The sequence below is a fragment of the Lagenorhynchus albirostris genome, chromosome 1 (assembly GCF_949774975.1).
Source record: "Lagenorhynchus albirostris chromosome 1, mLagAlb1.1, whole genome shotgun sequence".
Classification (NCBI taxonomy): Eukaryota; Metazoa; Chordata; class Mammalia; order Artiodactyla; family Delphinidae; genus Lagenorhynchus; species Lagenorhynchus albirostris.
The window spans coordinates 91,199,933-91,214,597 of record NC_083095.1 but is presented as its reverse complement, the minus strand read 5'-3'; the positions used below and the strand labels follow the sequence as shown (position 1 = coordinate 91,214,597).

Sequence of the window (14,665 nt, the reverse complement as noted above, 5' to 3'; positions counted from 1 at the left end):
CTCTAGTAATTTTTTGGTGGCATTTTTAGGATTCTCTGTGTATAGTATCATGTCATCTGCAAACAGTGACAGCTTTATTTCTTCTTTTCCAATTTGGATTCCTTTTCTTTCTTTTTCTTCTCTGATTGCCGTGGCTAGGACTTCCAAAACTATGTTGAATAATAGTGGTGAGAGTGGACATCCTTGTCTTGTTCCTGATCTTAGAGGAAATGCTTTCAGTTTTTCACCATTGAGAATGATGTTTGCTGTGGGTTTGTCGTATATGGCCTTTATAATGTTGAACTTTCTGGAGAGTTTTTATCGTAAATGGGTATTGAATGCCAACTTTCTGGAGAGTTTTTATCGTAAATGGGTATTGAATTTTGTCAGAAGCTTTTTCTGCATCTGTTGAGATGATCATATGGTTTTATTCTTCTATTTGTAGATATGGTGTATCACATTGATTGATTTACATATATTGAAGAATCCTTGCATCCCTGGGATAAATCCCACTTGATCGTGGTGTATGATCCTTTTAATGTGTTGTTGGATTCTGTTTGCTAGTATTTTGTTGAGAATTTTTGCATCTATATTCATCAGTGATATAGGTCTGTAATTTTCTTTTTTTGTAGTATCTTTGTCTGGTTTCGGTATCAGGGTGATGGTGGCCTTATAGAATGAGTTTGGGAGTGTTCCTTCCTCTGCAATTTTTTGGAAGAGTTTGAGAAGAATGGGTGTTAGCTCTTCTCTAAATGTTTGATATAATTTACCTGTGAAGCCATCTGGTCCTCAACTTTTGTTTCTTGGAAGACTTTTTTTTTTTTTTTATATAGTCACCTTTATTGTAATTCACCCGAGTACATTAGAAACTGACATGAATCTCTTTATTAAGACATGTAGATTCTCATGGGCATCTGCTTTCCACTTTTAAGAAAATCCAGTTTACTTGAGAATGGCCAAGATCTTAGTATCAGTACATCAAGTTTCCACCTCATAGGAAACCTGAAAGGGTCTCTTGGGACTCCCAGGTCACTATACTGTCCACAGACCTGCCCACACAAGTGTCTTCTGGAATTCCTTCTAAATTTCAAAAGGCACCTGGTTAACAGAACACTATTACTCTGCTGGTTTTTAAGGTGTAATTCCAGGGTTAAACATTGTGCTGAAACTTAACATTTTCAAATTGCCCAGGCTTATCTTCCAAAAATAGTGTATTACTCACTTTACTAATCTCCCTGCCAAATAAAGACCCCCAAAGCATTGTTAACTGCACAAGTCAGGTAAGGCTCCTCTTCTCTCCCCGAATCAAATTATTTGGAATCCCAAACGAATGCTATCCCCCGACGAGGATGACAATAGCCTTCCCCGAAAAGACCTCTTGGAAGACTTTTAATCGCAGTTTCAATTTCATTACTTGTGATTGGTCTGTTCATATTTTCTGTTTCTCTCTGGTTCAGTCTTGGAAGGTTATACCTTTCTAAGAATTTGTCCATTTCTTCCAGGTTGTTCATTTTATTGGCATAGAGTTACTTGTAGTAGTCTCTTAGGATGCTTTGTATTTCTGCGGTGTCTGTTGTAACTTCTCCTTTTTCATTTCCAATTTTATTGATTTGAGTCCTCTCCCTCTTTTTCTTGATGAGTCTGGCTAATGGTTTATCAATTTTGTTTATCTCCTTAAAGAACCAGCTTTTAGTTTTATTGATCTTTGCTACTGTTTTGTTTCTATTTCATTTATTTCTGCTCTTATCTTTATGATTTCTTTCCTTCTGCTAACTTTTGGGTTTGTTTGTTCTTCTTTCTCTAGTTCCTTTAGGTGTAATGTTAGATTGTTTAGTTGAGATTTTTCTTGTTTCTTGAGGTGGGCTTGTGTGTATAGCTATAAACTTCCCTCTTAGAACTGCTTTTGCTGCATCCCATAGGTTTTGGGTCGTCGTGTTTTCATTGTAATTTGTCTCTAGGTATGTTTTGATTTCCTCTTTGATTTCTTCACTGATCTCTTGGTTATTTAGTAACGTATTGTTTAGCCTCCATGTGTTTGTGTTTTTTACGGTTTTTTTCCTGTAATTCATTTCTAATCTCATAGCTTTGTGGTCAGAAAAGATGCCTGATATGACTTCAGTTTTCTTAAACTTACTGAGGCTTGATTTGTGATCTATGCTGATAGATCCAAGATGTGATCTATCCTGGAGACTGTTCTGTGCGCACTTGAGAAGAAAGTGTAATCTGCTATTTTTGGATGGAATGTCCTATAAATATCAATTAAATTTATCTGGTCTATTGTGTCATTTAAAGCTTCTCTTTCCTTATTTATTTTCATTTTGCATGATCTGTCCATTGGTGTAAGTGAGGTGTTAAAGTCCCCACTATTATTGTGTTACTGTCGATTTCCTCTTTTATAGCTGTTAGCAGTTGCCTTATATATTGAGGTGCTCCTCTGTTGGGTGCATATATATTTATAATTGTTATATCTTCTTCTTGGATTGATCCCTTGATCATTATGTAGTGTCCTTCCTTGTCTCTCGTAACATCCTTTATTTTAAAGTCTATTTTATCTGATATGAGTATAGCTACTCCAGCTTTGTTTTGATTTCCATTATCATGGAATATCTTTTTCCATCCCCTCACTCTCAGTCTGTATGTGTCCCTAGGTCTGAAGTGGGTCTCTTGTAGACAGCATGTATATGGGTCTGGTTTTGTATCCATTCAGCAAGCCTGTGTCTTTTGGTTGGAGCATTTAATCCATTCACGTTTAAGGTAATTCTTGATATGTATGTTCCTATGACCGTTTTCTTAATTGTTTTGGGTTTGTTTTTGTAGGTCCTCTTTCTTTTGTGCTTCCCATTTAGAGAAGTTCCTTTAGCATTTGTTGTAGAGCTGGTTTGGTGGTGCTGAATTCTCTTAGCTTATGCTTGTCTGTAAAGCTTTTGATTTCTCCATCGAATCTGAATGAGATCCTTGCCAGGTAGAGTAATCTTGGTTGTAGGTTCTTCCCTCTCATCACTTTTAGGGATATCATGCTTCTCCCTTCTGGCTTGTAGTTTCTGCTGAGAAATCAGCTGTTAACCTTATGGGAGTTCCCTTGTATGTTATTTGTTGTTTTTCCCTTGCTGCTTTCAATAATTTTTCTTTGTGTTTAATTTTTGCCAGTTTGATTATTATGTGTCTTGGTGTGTTTCTCCTTGGGTTTATCCTGTATGGGACTCTCTGTGCTTCCTGGACTTGGTGGCTATTTCGTTTCCCATGTTAGGGAAGTTTTCAACTATAATCTCTTCAAATATTTTCTCTGGTCCTTTCTCTCTCTCTTCTCCTTCTGGGACCCCTATAATGCGAATGTTGTTGCATTTAATGTTGCCCCAGAGGTCTCTCTTAGGCTGTCTTCATTTCTTTTCATTCTTTTGTCTTTAGTCTGTTCCGCAGCAGTGAATTCCACCATTCTGTCTTCCAGGTCACTTATCCGTTCTTCTGCCTCAGTTATTCTGCTATTCATTCCTTGTTTTGTAGTTTTCATTTCAGGTATTGTATTGTTCATCTCTGTTTGTTTGTTCTTTAATTCTTCTAGGTCTTTGTTAAACATTTCTTGCATCTTCTCGATCTCTGCCTCCATTCTTTTTCCGAGGTCCTGGATCATCTTCACTATCATTATTCTGAATTCTTTTTCTGGAAGGTTGCCTATCTCCACTTCATGTAGTTGTTTATCTGGGGTTTTATCTTTTCCTTCATATGGTATATAGCCCTCTGCCTTTTCATCGTGTCTGTCTTTCTATGAATGTGGTTTTTGTTCCACAGGCTGCAGGATCGTATTCTTCTTGCTTCTGCTGTCTGCCCTCTGGTGGATGAGGCTATCTAAGAGGTTTGATGGGTGGGACTGGTGGTGGGTAGAGCTGACTGTTACTCTGGTGGGCAGAGCTCAGTAAAAGTTTAATCCACTAGACTGTTGATGGGTGGGGCTGGGTTCCCTCCCTGTTGGTTGTTTGGCCTGAGGCAACCCAACACTGGAGCCTACTTGGGCTCTTTGGTGGGGCTAATGACAGAGTCTGGGAGGGCTCATGCCAAGGAGTACTTCCCAGAACTTCTGCTGCCAGTGTCCTTGTCCCCACGGTGAAACAGAGCCACCCCCTGCCTCTGCAGGAGACCCCCCAACACTAGCAGGTAGGTCTGGTTCAGTCTCCCCTGGGGTCACTGCTCCTTCCCCTGGGTCCCAGTGCGCACACTACTTTGTGTGTTCCCTCCAAGAGTGGAGTCTCTTTTTCCCCCAGTGCTGTCGAAGTCCTGCAATCAATTCCCACTAGGCTTCAAAGTCTGACTCTCTAGGAATTCCTCCTCCTGTTGCTGGACCCGCAGGTTGGGAAGCCTGACGTGGGGCTTAGAAACTTCACTCCAGTGGGTGGACTTCTGTTGTATAAGTGTTCGCCAGTCTGTGAGTCACCCACCCAGCAGTCATGGGATTTGATTTTACAGTGATTGCGCCCCTCCTACAATCTCATTGTGGCTTCTCCTTTGTCTTTGGATGTGGGGTATCTTTTTTGGTGAGTTCCAGTGTCTTTCTGTTGATGATTGTCCAGCAGCTAGTTGTGATTCTGGTGTTCTTGCAAGAGGGAGTGAGAGCACTTCCTTCTACTCTGCCATCTTGGTTCCTCCTCCTGGTATTTTAAACATATCTTTTCTTGAATCCCAATAAGCATTATTATTACTAATTTTTTCAGTCATTTAAAAAAATGTTTGCCCAGACTTTTATCATTTTCTTTGTTTTTCTTTCTGCACCTCAAACCTCCATCTCAGATTAGTGTCCTTTTGCTCAGACTTCCTATGGAGAGGTTCTTCAGTAGGTGAACTTTCTCAGTTTTTGTCAGTTTAAACTAGGGGTCCCCAACCCCCAGGCCACAGACTGTTATCTGTCTGTGGCCTGTTAGGAACTGGGCCGCACAGCAGGAGGTGAGCGGTGGGCGAGTGAGCGAAGCTTCATCTGTATTTACAGCTGCTCCCCATCACTCGCATTAACGCCTGAGCTCTGCCTCCTGTCAGATCAGCGGTGGCTTTAGATTCTTAGATTCTTATAGGAGCATGAACCCTACTGTGAACTGCTCATGCAAGGGATCTAGGCTGCGCACTCCTATGAGAATCTAATGCCTGATGATCTGAGGTGGAGCTGAGGCAGTGATGCTAGGGCTGGGGAGTGGCTGCAAATACAGATTAGCAGAGACGTTTGACTGCACAGAGACCATAATAAATCAATTGCTTGCAGGCTCACAGCAAAACCCTATCAGTGAGTGGCAAGTGAAAACAAGCTCAGGGCTCCCACTGATTCTGCATTATGGTGAGTTGTATAATTATTTCATTATATATTACAATGTACTAAGAATACAAATAAAGTGCACAATAAATGTAATGCGCTTGAATCATCCCAAAACAATCCCTCCCCCCACCCCGGTCTGTGGAAAAATTGTCTTCCGCGAAACCGGTCCCTTTTGCCAAAAAGGTTGGGGACCGCTGGTTTAAACAGAACTCTTGAACTCTTCTTCAGGGGTAGTTCATTCTTTGACAATCATTCAGGAATGGAAGCAGTGAGAATATTAACGGGAAAATATCATAATTCCCCATAACTGCACAATCCTGTGGCTGAATTCAGAACATCCCAACATGGGCACAAATAGCTCATTTATCTGCCACACTTCATGTTGGCTAGAAACATGTGCAAGCCCCAAAATGACAGAAGCCATACTTTGGGTTCTGGTACCAAAAATTTAGAAGTTCTCCTGTGTTTCAAGCCCAGCGTTTTTTACACCAAGGAAAAGCAGCAGTTAGCCTGAAGTTGGTGAGTCATATGCCTAGCTTTTGTAAAAGGGCAATTATAATAAAGGAGATGGGAAAGAACTAGTATATAGGCAGATCAATTTCAGTATAAAGTACATATGTGTCACTATCTAGAAGTTCATTCTTTTAAAATTGTTCGGTCCAGAATGCCATCAAGATACCTCCTGGGATGTCTTTTGTTCCCCCAGGAGTATCTATAGCCCAATTTTAAAACACTAAACTAGCATATGACTTGTGAAACCCACAAGAATGTTCCTACAAGGCTCTTGGGAAGAACACAGAGATCAGATAAATATATGTAGCCTTTCAATTTCATAAAATCAGCACATGGATGTTAACCATATAAGTAGCTCAGAAGGTTGACACTAAGGTGAGCAGCTGTTAAAAAACAAGGAACTAGCCGATAGTCAACAATACAGGTATTTATTGCTACAAAACTACTTTCGACTAACTCACAAATTACAGCCAGAAAAGTTCAAGGGGATCAGAATAATTAACATACAAACTCCAGAACTATAGTTCTCACTATGCACTGAGTACCCAATCTCTTAACATAATCATGAAAAGCTGACTCTGAATTATGCCATTCTGTATAGGAGTACCAGAAAGTGAAAGTTCTGTAAATAACAGCCCAGAGAAGGACTATTGTTATTTCATTTTAAACCATCATCAACTTTTCAGGAAGAAAATAAAAGCAGATGGCTTAAGAGCAGGGTACACGTGAGAATCATCTAGAAAGACTGGTCAAATGCACATGTCCAAACCGTACTACAAACTGACTACTCTTGATCTACAGGGTGATTCTTGTTGCCCACGCTTAGTTAAGGACCACCGCTTTAGGGAATTTATTTCTAGAGAATCTGCTGGGGTCAAGACTTGTTAGAAAGAATTTCTTCACATTTAACCAATATTATGAATTTTACCAAAATCATTGTACTCAGGATCATTTTGATAGAGATTCCATTACCTTAAAAATAGAGGCAGGTCCAAGGCCTTTGTTCTTAACAATAAATTTGCAGCTATAATTTTACCAAGAATAATTGCAGACCAAGCATCATTCAGAATATCTGCTAGTTTCTTGGTTAAGCCAAAGGGAGGCCATCAAAGCAGGTCACAAAAGGTGCTCTACCAACAGTTAAATAGGACTAAAAGGCTGAAATTTACTATAGAACGTAAAGTGAAAGTTTGAGCAATAAGAAATGATATATTTGACAATTTTAATTGCAAGACTAGGAAAAGAGGAAAGGGTTAGGGGAAGGAGGATTATATGGATTAAACTGGAAAGTTGTCTGAGAACTAAGTCAGCTCTATACTTCTACTGCCTTTCTTGGCTCACATGATCTCTTTCAAATCATGTCTCCCTCTTTCACCTTCGAAGAGCATCTGATTGGACTGGAAAATTAGCTATATAATATATTGTCATGTAACCATCCCTACTGACTAGCCCCCGGTTCAAGATTAGTTGCATTGTCCACTCTGGCCAGAGTAGTAGAAATGGTTTCACCCCAGCACACTGACTGATTTTATCAGTAGGGCTGTGTAACTGGTAAACGCTGCAAGACTTTATAAACCGACCAGTGTATTCCTATTGTTCAACATGTTTGGTGATGAAGCCCCTGGAAAATCCTGTTGACTGGTCTCTCCAAGGACTCTTTTCAGGGCATTTTCAGCAGTATTCATTAACCTTCCAACTTTGAACTTTGGCAGGTCCAGAAGAGGCACTTCAGACCTTCTGATATTTACAGGAGCTTAGTTTGAAAACATTGCCATTTGTAGGCTCTTGAACAGGGAAGTCGAATGAGTAATGTGATAGTGGACAAGAGTTCGGTGAGTAACAGTTTCTAAGATGACCTAGAGACTTGAGAGCCTGGAGAAATTAAACATTTTCTATTGTGCTAATCCAAGCTTGAGGTGAGGAAGACTGTATAAGTTTTTACATTGCTGCTGTAACAAATGACCACAGCAAATAACCTTAGTAGCTTAAACAATACAAATTTATTATCTTCAGTTCCTTAGGTCAGAAGTCTGGCATAGATCTCACAGGGCTAAAATCAAGGTGTTGGCAAGGCTGCAATCCTTTCTAGAAGCTCTAAGAGGGAACCCATTTCCTTGCGTTTTCTAGCTTCCAGAAGCTGACCACATTCCCTGCCTTGTGACCACCATCCTCTGTCTTCAGAAACAGCAGCAGCATCCTTATGCTGCCATCTTTCTGGTTCTCTGATCATAGCTGGGAAAGTTTCTCCACTTTTAAGGAATCATGTTATTAGATTTGGCCCACCCAGATAATCCAGGATAATCCCTCTATCTCAAGGTCAGTAATCTTACTGACATCTGCAAAGTCCCTTTTGCCATATAAAGTAACATAATCACATTTTCCAGGGATCAAAGTGTAGATATCTTTGGGTGCCATTACTATGTGTACCATAAAACACCTAGAACAGATATTTTAGGCAATCAATAGGCCTTCTCTTTTAGCTGGATTGATGGCCCATAGTCAATTTGGTATGGAAATGGGGTAGAAGAGGTAAAAGAAGATATTGAGATCAAGCCTAGTCATTCGGGTAATTTCACCCCTTTCAACCATTCTAAGATGGGTGAAAGTCTGTCTGCCTACTGCCTCTAAGAGGGACAGCCTGCCTCTAAGAGGGTTCTCACGAAAGCACGGTGTCTAGGGGAAGCTTCCAGATTTGTAACCAATAAGCCTTACAAAAGCAGGCCTGGTTTTTTTCCCAAATGTTCCCAGGGATGGGCTTATTTTCTCACATTCCCTGAGAGCACTGGTGCCTCTCCTGTTGGCTCCCAGTTGCTGGAAACCATCTGCCTTCTTCTCCTCCTCTTCGCTCACATGGGCCCCATCTCAGTCAGGCTTACTTCTTGGAGGGAGCAAACGGGACCAGGGAGCAGGATGTGGAGAAAGACTGTGGAAGCAGAAGTCAGTGTTGGGGCGGGGCCACACTGGAACTGGTATGCTAGTGGAGACCCACTGGGTAGTTGATTTGGGTGCAGGCAAATGTGTGGCAGTCATTCTGAGCAGAATGTGAGCACCAGAGCCTTTCTGTACCACTGGGAGTGGCTCCAGGAAAAAGGATGCCTAGCTAAGGCACTACCTCTGAGCGTTCTGATATCTTTATTTCTCAGTCTCATTGGTTGCGCCTGATTTCCTCCATGACATTAAACAACTGTTGTATGATTTTTCTGTTGGTAGCACACAATTTTTCCAAATTAAAAGAAAAAAAAAAAGACAGGAACAAAAAGGTTATGCTTTTCATCTGTGTCTGTGTAAACAAACCCAGTAATTACCGTAACTCAAATTGCTGCTGAAGCTCTCCATATTTTAACGTGCACACTGTCGCTGTTGCTACTAAATCTCTGCCTATATCCTGGGAAGTTAATCCTGAATTAGGAAACAGAAAAACTGATTAAAATAACATTGGGCCAAGTCCATGATTTTTATATTCATAAGATTCAAAATTTCTGTGAGGAAATGTGCAATGCAAATTGAATTATCTTCCAGAGTAATAAAAAAAAAAAGGAAACCAAAACAATGGTAAGATATGGGTACCCATGCAGAGAGATGTATGAATTAGGCTTTCTGTGGTTTGGTTTGATGGTGATTCAATATTCCACTCCTCTGAAACAACCTTGACTTACCAGGCTGCATAAACTCAATTCTCTTCAGTATAAAGTGAATATTATCCAGTTTTCAAGTAGCAACATTTCCTTAAGTTCTACACTTTTATCAAAAGAGGTTTTTCACTGAACTTTGAAGATAACATTATTAGTCCTTGCAAGTGTTCTAATCACGGTCTTTCTTGATTGCCTTTAGGACAAAAGAGCAGTTGTAAACGTTCAAAGAAAAATCAGGAAGGTGAAAGCCATTGTTTTTGTGCCTATTGGCATGGGGTAGGTGAAACTGAGTATTAAGGAAACAGTGTAGAAAATTCAGGTCTCCACATTTTCTTTTAACAAATTGGGCCAATTTAAACTCTCTACCACCTATCTTTCTTTTTTCCTTCCATATCCACTCTTGTCCCTTTCTACCCTGTTTCCTGCCTGGGAAGGCCGACCTGTAGGGACTTAACCAATGAGCTCTCTTGCTCTCTGGCTTGCGTTTGGGTTGGGCAATAGAGAGCCCCAGCAAGAGGTCAGAGGGAGAGGGGAGGGTAAGGTCAGAGTTCCCTCCGGATGGCTGTGTCTCTCCGCTGAAGACCACTGCTCTTGTCACGGTTGCCCTTTCTTCCAGGCTCTGGAAACTGCTTTCTCCCCCTTTCCCTTCAGGCTTGGCACTGTTTGTTATAAGCTTCAGGGTACTGTACTCTCCTTTGTTGTTTTGGTTTCCCGTATCTTGCCAAACCTTTATAAATACCCTCTTTAGTAAACACTCCTCAAATTGTTCTAATTTGACTGAGCTCTGTTTCATATTTCAACCCTTACAGAGACAGAATCTGCCTCATCCAGCCCTATATCTAAACTCTTCCCACATCCTGGGGCCACCATCATTTCTTACCGGGACAACTAACTGACCTTTCTACTTCTACTCTTTATGGCTCGAAATCTTCTAAAAGTTTCTCATCACAAATATAATAAAGTCCAAATTCCCTACCATGGCCCAGGGCCCTGTCAGACTGTTAACATTCAACTTCATCTTGAGTCACACTCATCTCCCAGGTTCTAGGACCCACCAACTTCTCTTTTGCCTGAGGACCTTTGTCCATGTTGGTCACTCTGCCTGGAGTGTTCTGCTCCCCAGTTCTTCGTATGGTTAGCACCGTCAAAGACAAAAACGTGAGTAAGTGAGGAGATGGATTTTATTCAGGCTATTGCAATAGGGAAACACCTCAGATCTGAAGATTAGAGTACGTATTAAGTTTCCTGTGGTTGCTGTAACAAATCATTGCAAATTAGCAGCTTTAAACAACAGAAAGTTATCCTATTATTGTTGTGTGGGCCAGAAATCCAAAATGAATCTTACGTGGCTAAAATCGAGGTGTTGGCAGGGCCGTGCTGCCTCTGGAGGGTCCAGGGGAGAATATGTTCCCTTTCTTTTTCCCACATCTACAGCTGAATTCCTTGTCTCCTGGTCCCTTCCTCTATCTTCAAAACCAGTGATGGAGCATCTTTTCTCTGACTCCGCTTCTCTCTGCTTCCATCACATGGCTGTCTTCTCTTTTATCTGTGGTCGAGTCTCCTGCTCCCCTCTTACAAGGATACTTGTGATTCTGTTTAGGGTCCAACCAGGTAATCCAGGATAATTGTCCCGACTCAAGCTCATTAATCACATCTGCAAAAGCTCTTTTTCCGCATAAGGTAAGATATTCATAGATTCCAGGGATTAGGACCCGGGTATCTTGGAGGGCCATTTTCCAGCCTACTACAGCGTGTCTCAGCAGAGGGGTTTTGCCTTAGATTTTTATGGGGAGGAGTAGACAAGTTACAGGTGGGGTTATTTATAGTTGGGATTGTTTTTTCAATCAGAGGAAGTTTCAGTGGAACAGGAAATGCTTAGCTGGGTTCAGGGGAACAAACAATTCTAATCTTGGCTAATTATTCATGAGACAAGGAAGAAAGAGGGTCTCTGTCTGACCATGTCAACAGATTCAAGCAAAAGAGGAATGGTCTGGGTCTAACCTTGTCGCCAGTAAAAATGGGAGCCATCTACAAATCTTGTGGGAGTCATGAGAAAGGGTGGATAGCAAGTCTACCTAAGCCATGTGGGGAATGGTGGTTCATTGCAGTTCCTCATCTTCTAGAACACAAAGGGGTGGGGGATTTGGGGAAAAAAAGACTGGGGAGATTTCTTAACCATCACTGTTTTCTGGGAGCATAGAAGTCAGGTAAAGTTCAACACTGTCATCACTCTCTCATCCTGAAACATATTTTCATAGATGCCCTCCCTGAACACCCTATGTAAGTACTGCCCTCCGCATTATTCTGTGTCATAGTTTCCTCTTTATTTCCTTCACAATATTTTTCACAATCCATAATTATTTTGTGTACTTCTTTGCTTGTCTCTCTAGACCATGAACTTTTTGAGGACAGGGAAAATGGTTGTCTTATCTTAAGAGCTTAGAACAATGTATCTTTATATCTTTACAGCCTGGCACATTTTTGTTGAATTGACAAAAGCAATACCAGATGGCCAATAAACTCATGATAAACTGTCTAGTAATTACCTCATTGGTAGTGAAATAAATAAGGATGAAAATAACAGTGAGGTAAACAAAAGAGAGTCAGACATCGTAGGCAGCAGGACCCACATGTTCAGAGACACACAGTGGTGTGTGTGGAATGTGGGGCATGGCTGGTGTGAGATGGGACCTGAGCCTGGCAGGCTGAGGCTCCACAGTGAGTCAAAGACCAAACCTCAAAGGAGGTGGGGCTCTATACTTCCTATTCCCCTCAGTGCCTGCATTCATTCATCCTTTCAACAAATATTTTTGAATGTGTTCAGTTTGCCAGGCACTGGTCTAGACTTTGGGGACATAACAGAGAACAGACCAGACAAAAATTAGTCTGACAGTAAATAGAAGAAGTGATTAAAATAAATAGTGCTGAATGTTAAAGAGAGAAGCAGAGCAGAAAAGCGAAATGTGGAATGTAGGCTTGCAATTTAGGGAGAGTGGCCAGGGAAGGCCTCAGTGAGAATATGCTGCCAGGTGTGGGATTGGGGGTGGAGGGCATGTAACCAAACTTGAAAGAAGTGATATTTGGGAGAAAGGCATTCCAGGCAGAGGCCACAGCAAGCACTCAGGTCCTGAGGTGCAAACTCACCTGTAAGAAGGCTGGTGTGGTCTAAACAGAGTGACAGAGAGGGGTGCACAGTTGTAGGAGATGCGGCCACAGAGGCAAGGGGTGAGGGTTGCAGTTGTAGGGCCTTATAAGCTTTTGTAAGGACAGTGGCTTTTCCACTGAGTGAAATGGGAAACCATTGGAATATTTTGATAAGAGGATTGACATGCTCTATTTCATTTAACAGGATTGCTTGGGCTGCTATTCTGAAATGAGACAGGAGAGGATCAAGGCCCAATGCAGGAAGACCCTCTAGGAGGCTACTCCGTGATCCAGGTGAGAGATGATGGAAGTAGCACGTATCAGGGAGGTAGCAGTGGAAATGATGAGAAATGGTTAGATTCTGGATGTACTCTGAAGCCACTAGAATTTGCTGATGGGTCAGATGAGAAGTGAGGGAGAGAAGTCAAGGATGACTGCAAGATTTACGGCAAGGATGGGGTTACCATTTACTGAGATTTGGAAGAATACTAAAAGAGCAGCTTTGGGAAGGAAGATCAAGAGCTCAGTTTGGGACACATTAACTCCAAGGTGCACAAGTTCTATTTTAAAATAGAACTCATTTTGAAAATGTTCCTGTGAACATTAGGAAATTACTTCTCTGAACTTCTCACCTTCCCGGAGAATATTTCTACCACGTCTTTGTTGGGAGAAGTACAACAGGAAAATTAGAAAATCTAAGTATATAACTGCTTTGGAAATAACAACAGAAAAGTCTGTATGTGAAGTATCTCCTTTACCTGATCTCTTGGGCACCCAAAAGAGCAGATGAATTAAATTTGGAAGTTGAAGAAAGCCACCAGCTTTGGGGAAACAGCTGCATCAGAGCAGAGGCCCAGCTTTGGCCCCCAGGGCTCCGCAGCTGAGTCCACAGCTTGGCAGTTACCATGCCTTTCTCTAAAAAGCTGACTGCCTAGCTTTGGCCTCAGGCAACCCTGTGCTGAGAGATCTTCCAGGCAGAGAAAGAGAGCCCAGGCTCCTTGCTCCAGATGTCATTGCTTGTCACCTGCTCTGAAGTGATGACACTCATAACCTAGATCTTGGCCTTAACCTCTGAGTTCTCCTGTATCCCTCATCTTGAACTGCCCAACCTGAAAATATACTCTTTAAGTCCCACACAAGAGCTCCATACACTCTGCTTCACTGCAGGGTCATTCCATGTAAATTAATTTTCCAGGTAACTGAAGCTTAGCTGTCCTTTGATCTCAACCATATGAAGGAAAATTTTTCTGAGGCTGAACTGTAAACATTCTTGCTTTCTTAACCAGGGCACCTAGAAGAAAATTGAACTTTTCTGACGTTAGGCTGTCTCCTCACAACTTGATGATGCCCTCAGGCTCTAGTGAGGTATGTAGAGTCTGTGCCTACCACACTTACAACCTCAAACTGCTGTGTACTCGAGGCTTGTACTTTCTTTTTAAAAATGTTTTTGTTGTTTTGCTGCATCATCCCTGCTGTCATTGCTAGTTACTGCTTGATTATTTGGGTGCTTCACAGGCCATTTTTAACTTATTATCTGATTCCAAGCTTGGGTCTTAGTAGCTAAAATATGATCTTCAGAAATGCAAGATAGCATTTGTGGTGGACAGAATTGTAAGGTGGCCCCTTCCTGTTCACAACCCTGTGTAATCTCCTCCCCTTGAATCTGATCAGGACTTATGAGTATGATGGGATGGCCACTCCAGTGATTAGGTTACCTATATGTTTGGCAAAGGTGAAGGGACTTTGATTATGTGAAGTCTCATAATCATTTGACTTTAAGTTAATCAGAAGGAAGATTGACCCAGGTGGGCCTGACGTAAGCAGGCAAGCCCTTTAAAAGATGATTTAGAGGTTCAGAGGTTTTCTCTCCTGTTGGCTTTGAAGAAGTAAACTACCATGGATTCTATAGCAGCAAGAAGATTAATTTGGCCAAAAACCACATGAGCTTGGAAGAGGACCCTGAGCCTCAGATAAGAACACAGGCCTGAGCAACACCTTGACTGCAGTGCTGTGAAACCCTGAGCAGAAAATCCAGCTTAAGCTATGTCTATACCCTCAACCCATGGAAACTGTGAGATAATAAATGGGTATTGTTTTATGCTGA

General features: G+C 41.5%; 1 long non-coding RNA gene across 1 annotated transcript in view; it reads left to right on the top strand.

The window, feature by feature from the left end:
• The window catches only part of LOC132520747 (uncharacterized), a 21,187-nt gene extending 6,522 nt beyond the window's left edge, over window positions 1-14,665 (top strand). Inside the window, exons 2-4 of the long non-coding RNA XR_009540612.1 lie at window positions 12,767-12,855; window positions 13,848-13,926; window positions 14,342-14,665. This is a non-coding gene — a long non-coding RNA (uncharacterized LOC132520747). The remainder of the gene's footprint in view (window positions 1-12,766; window positions 12,856-13,847; window positions 13,927-14,341) is intronic.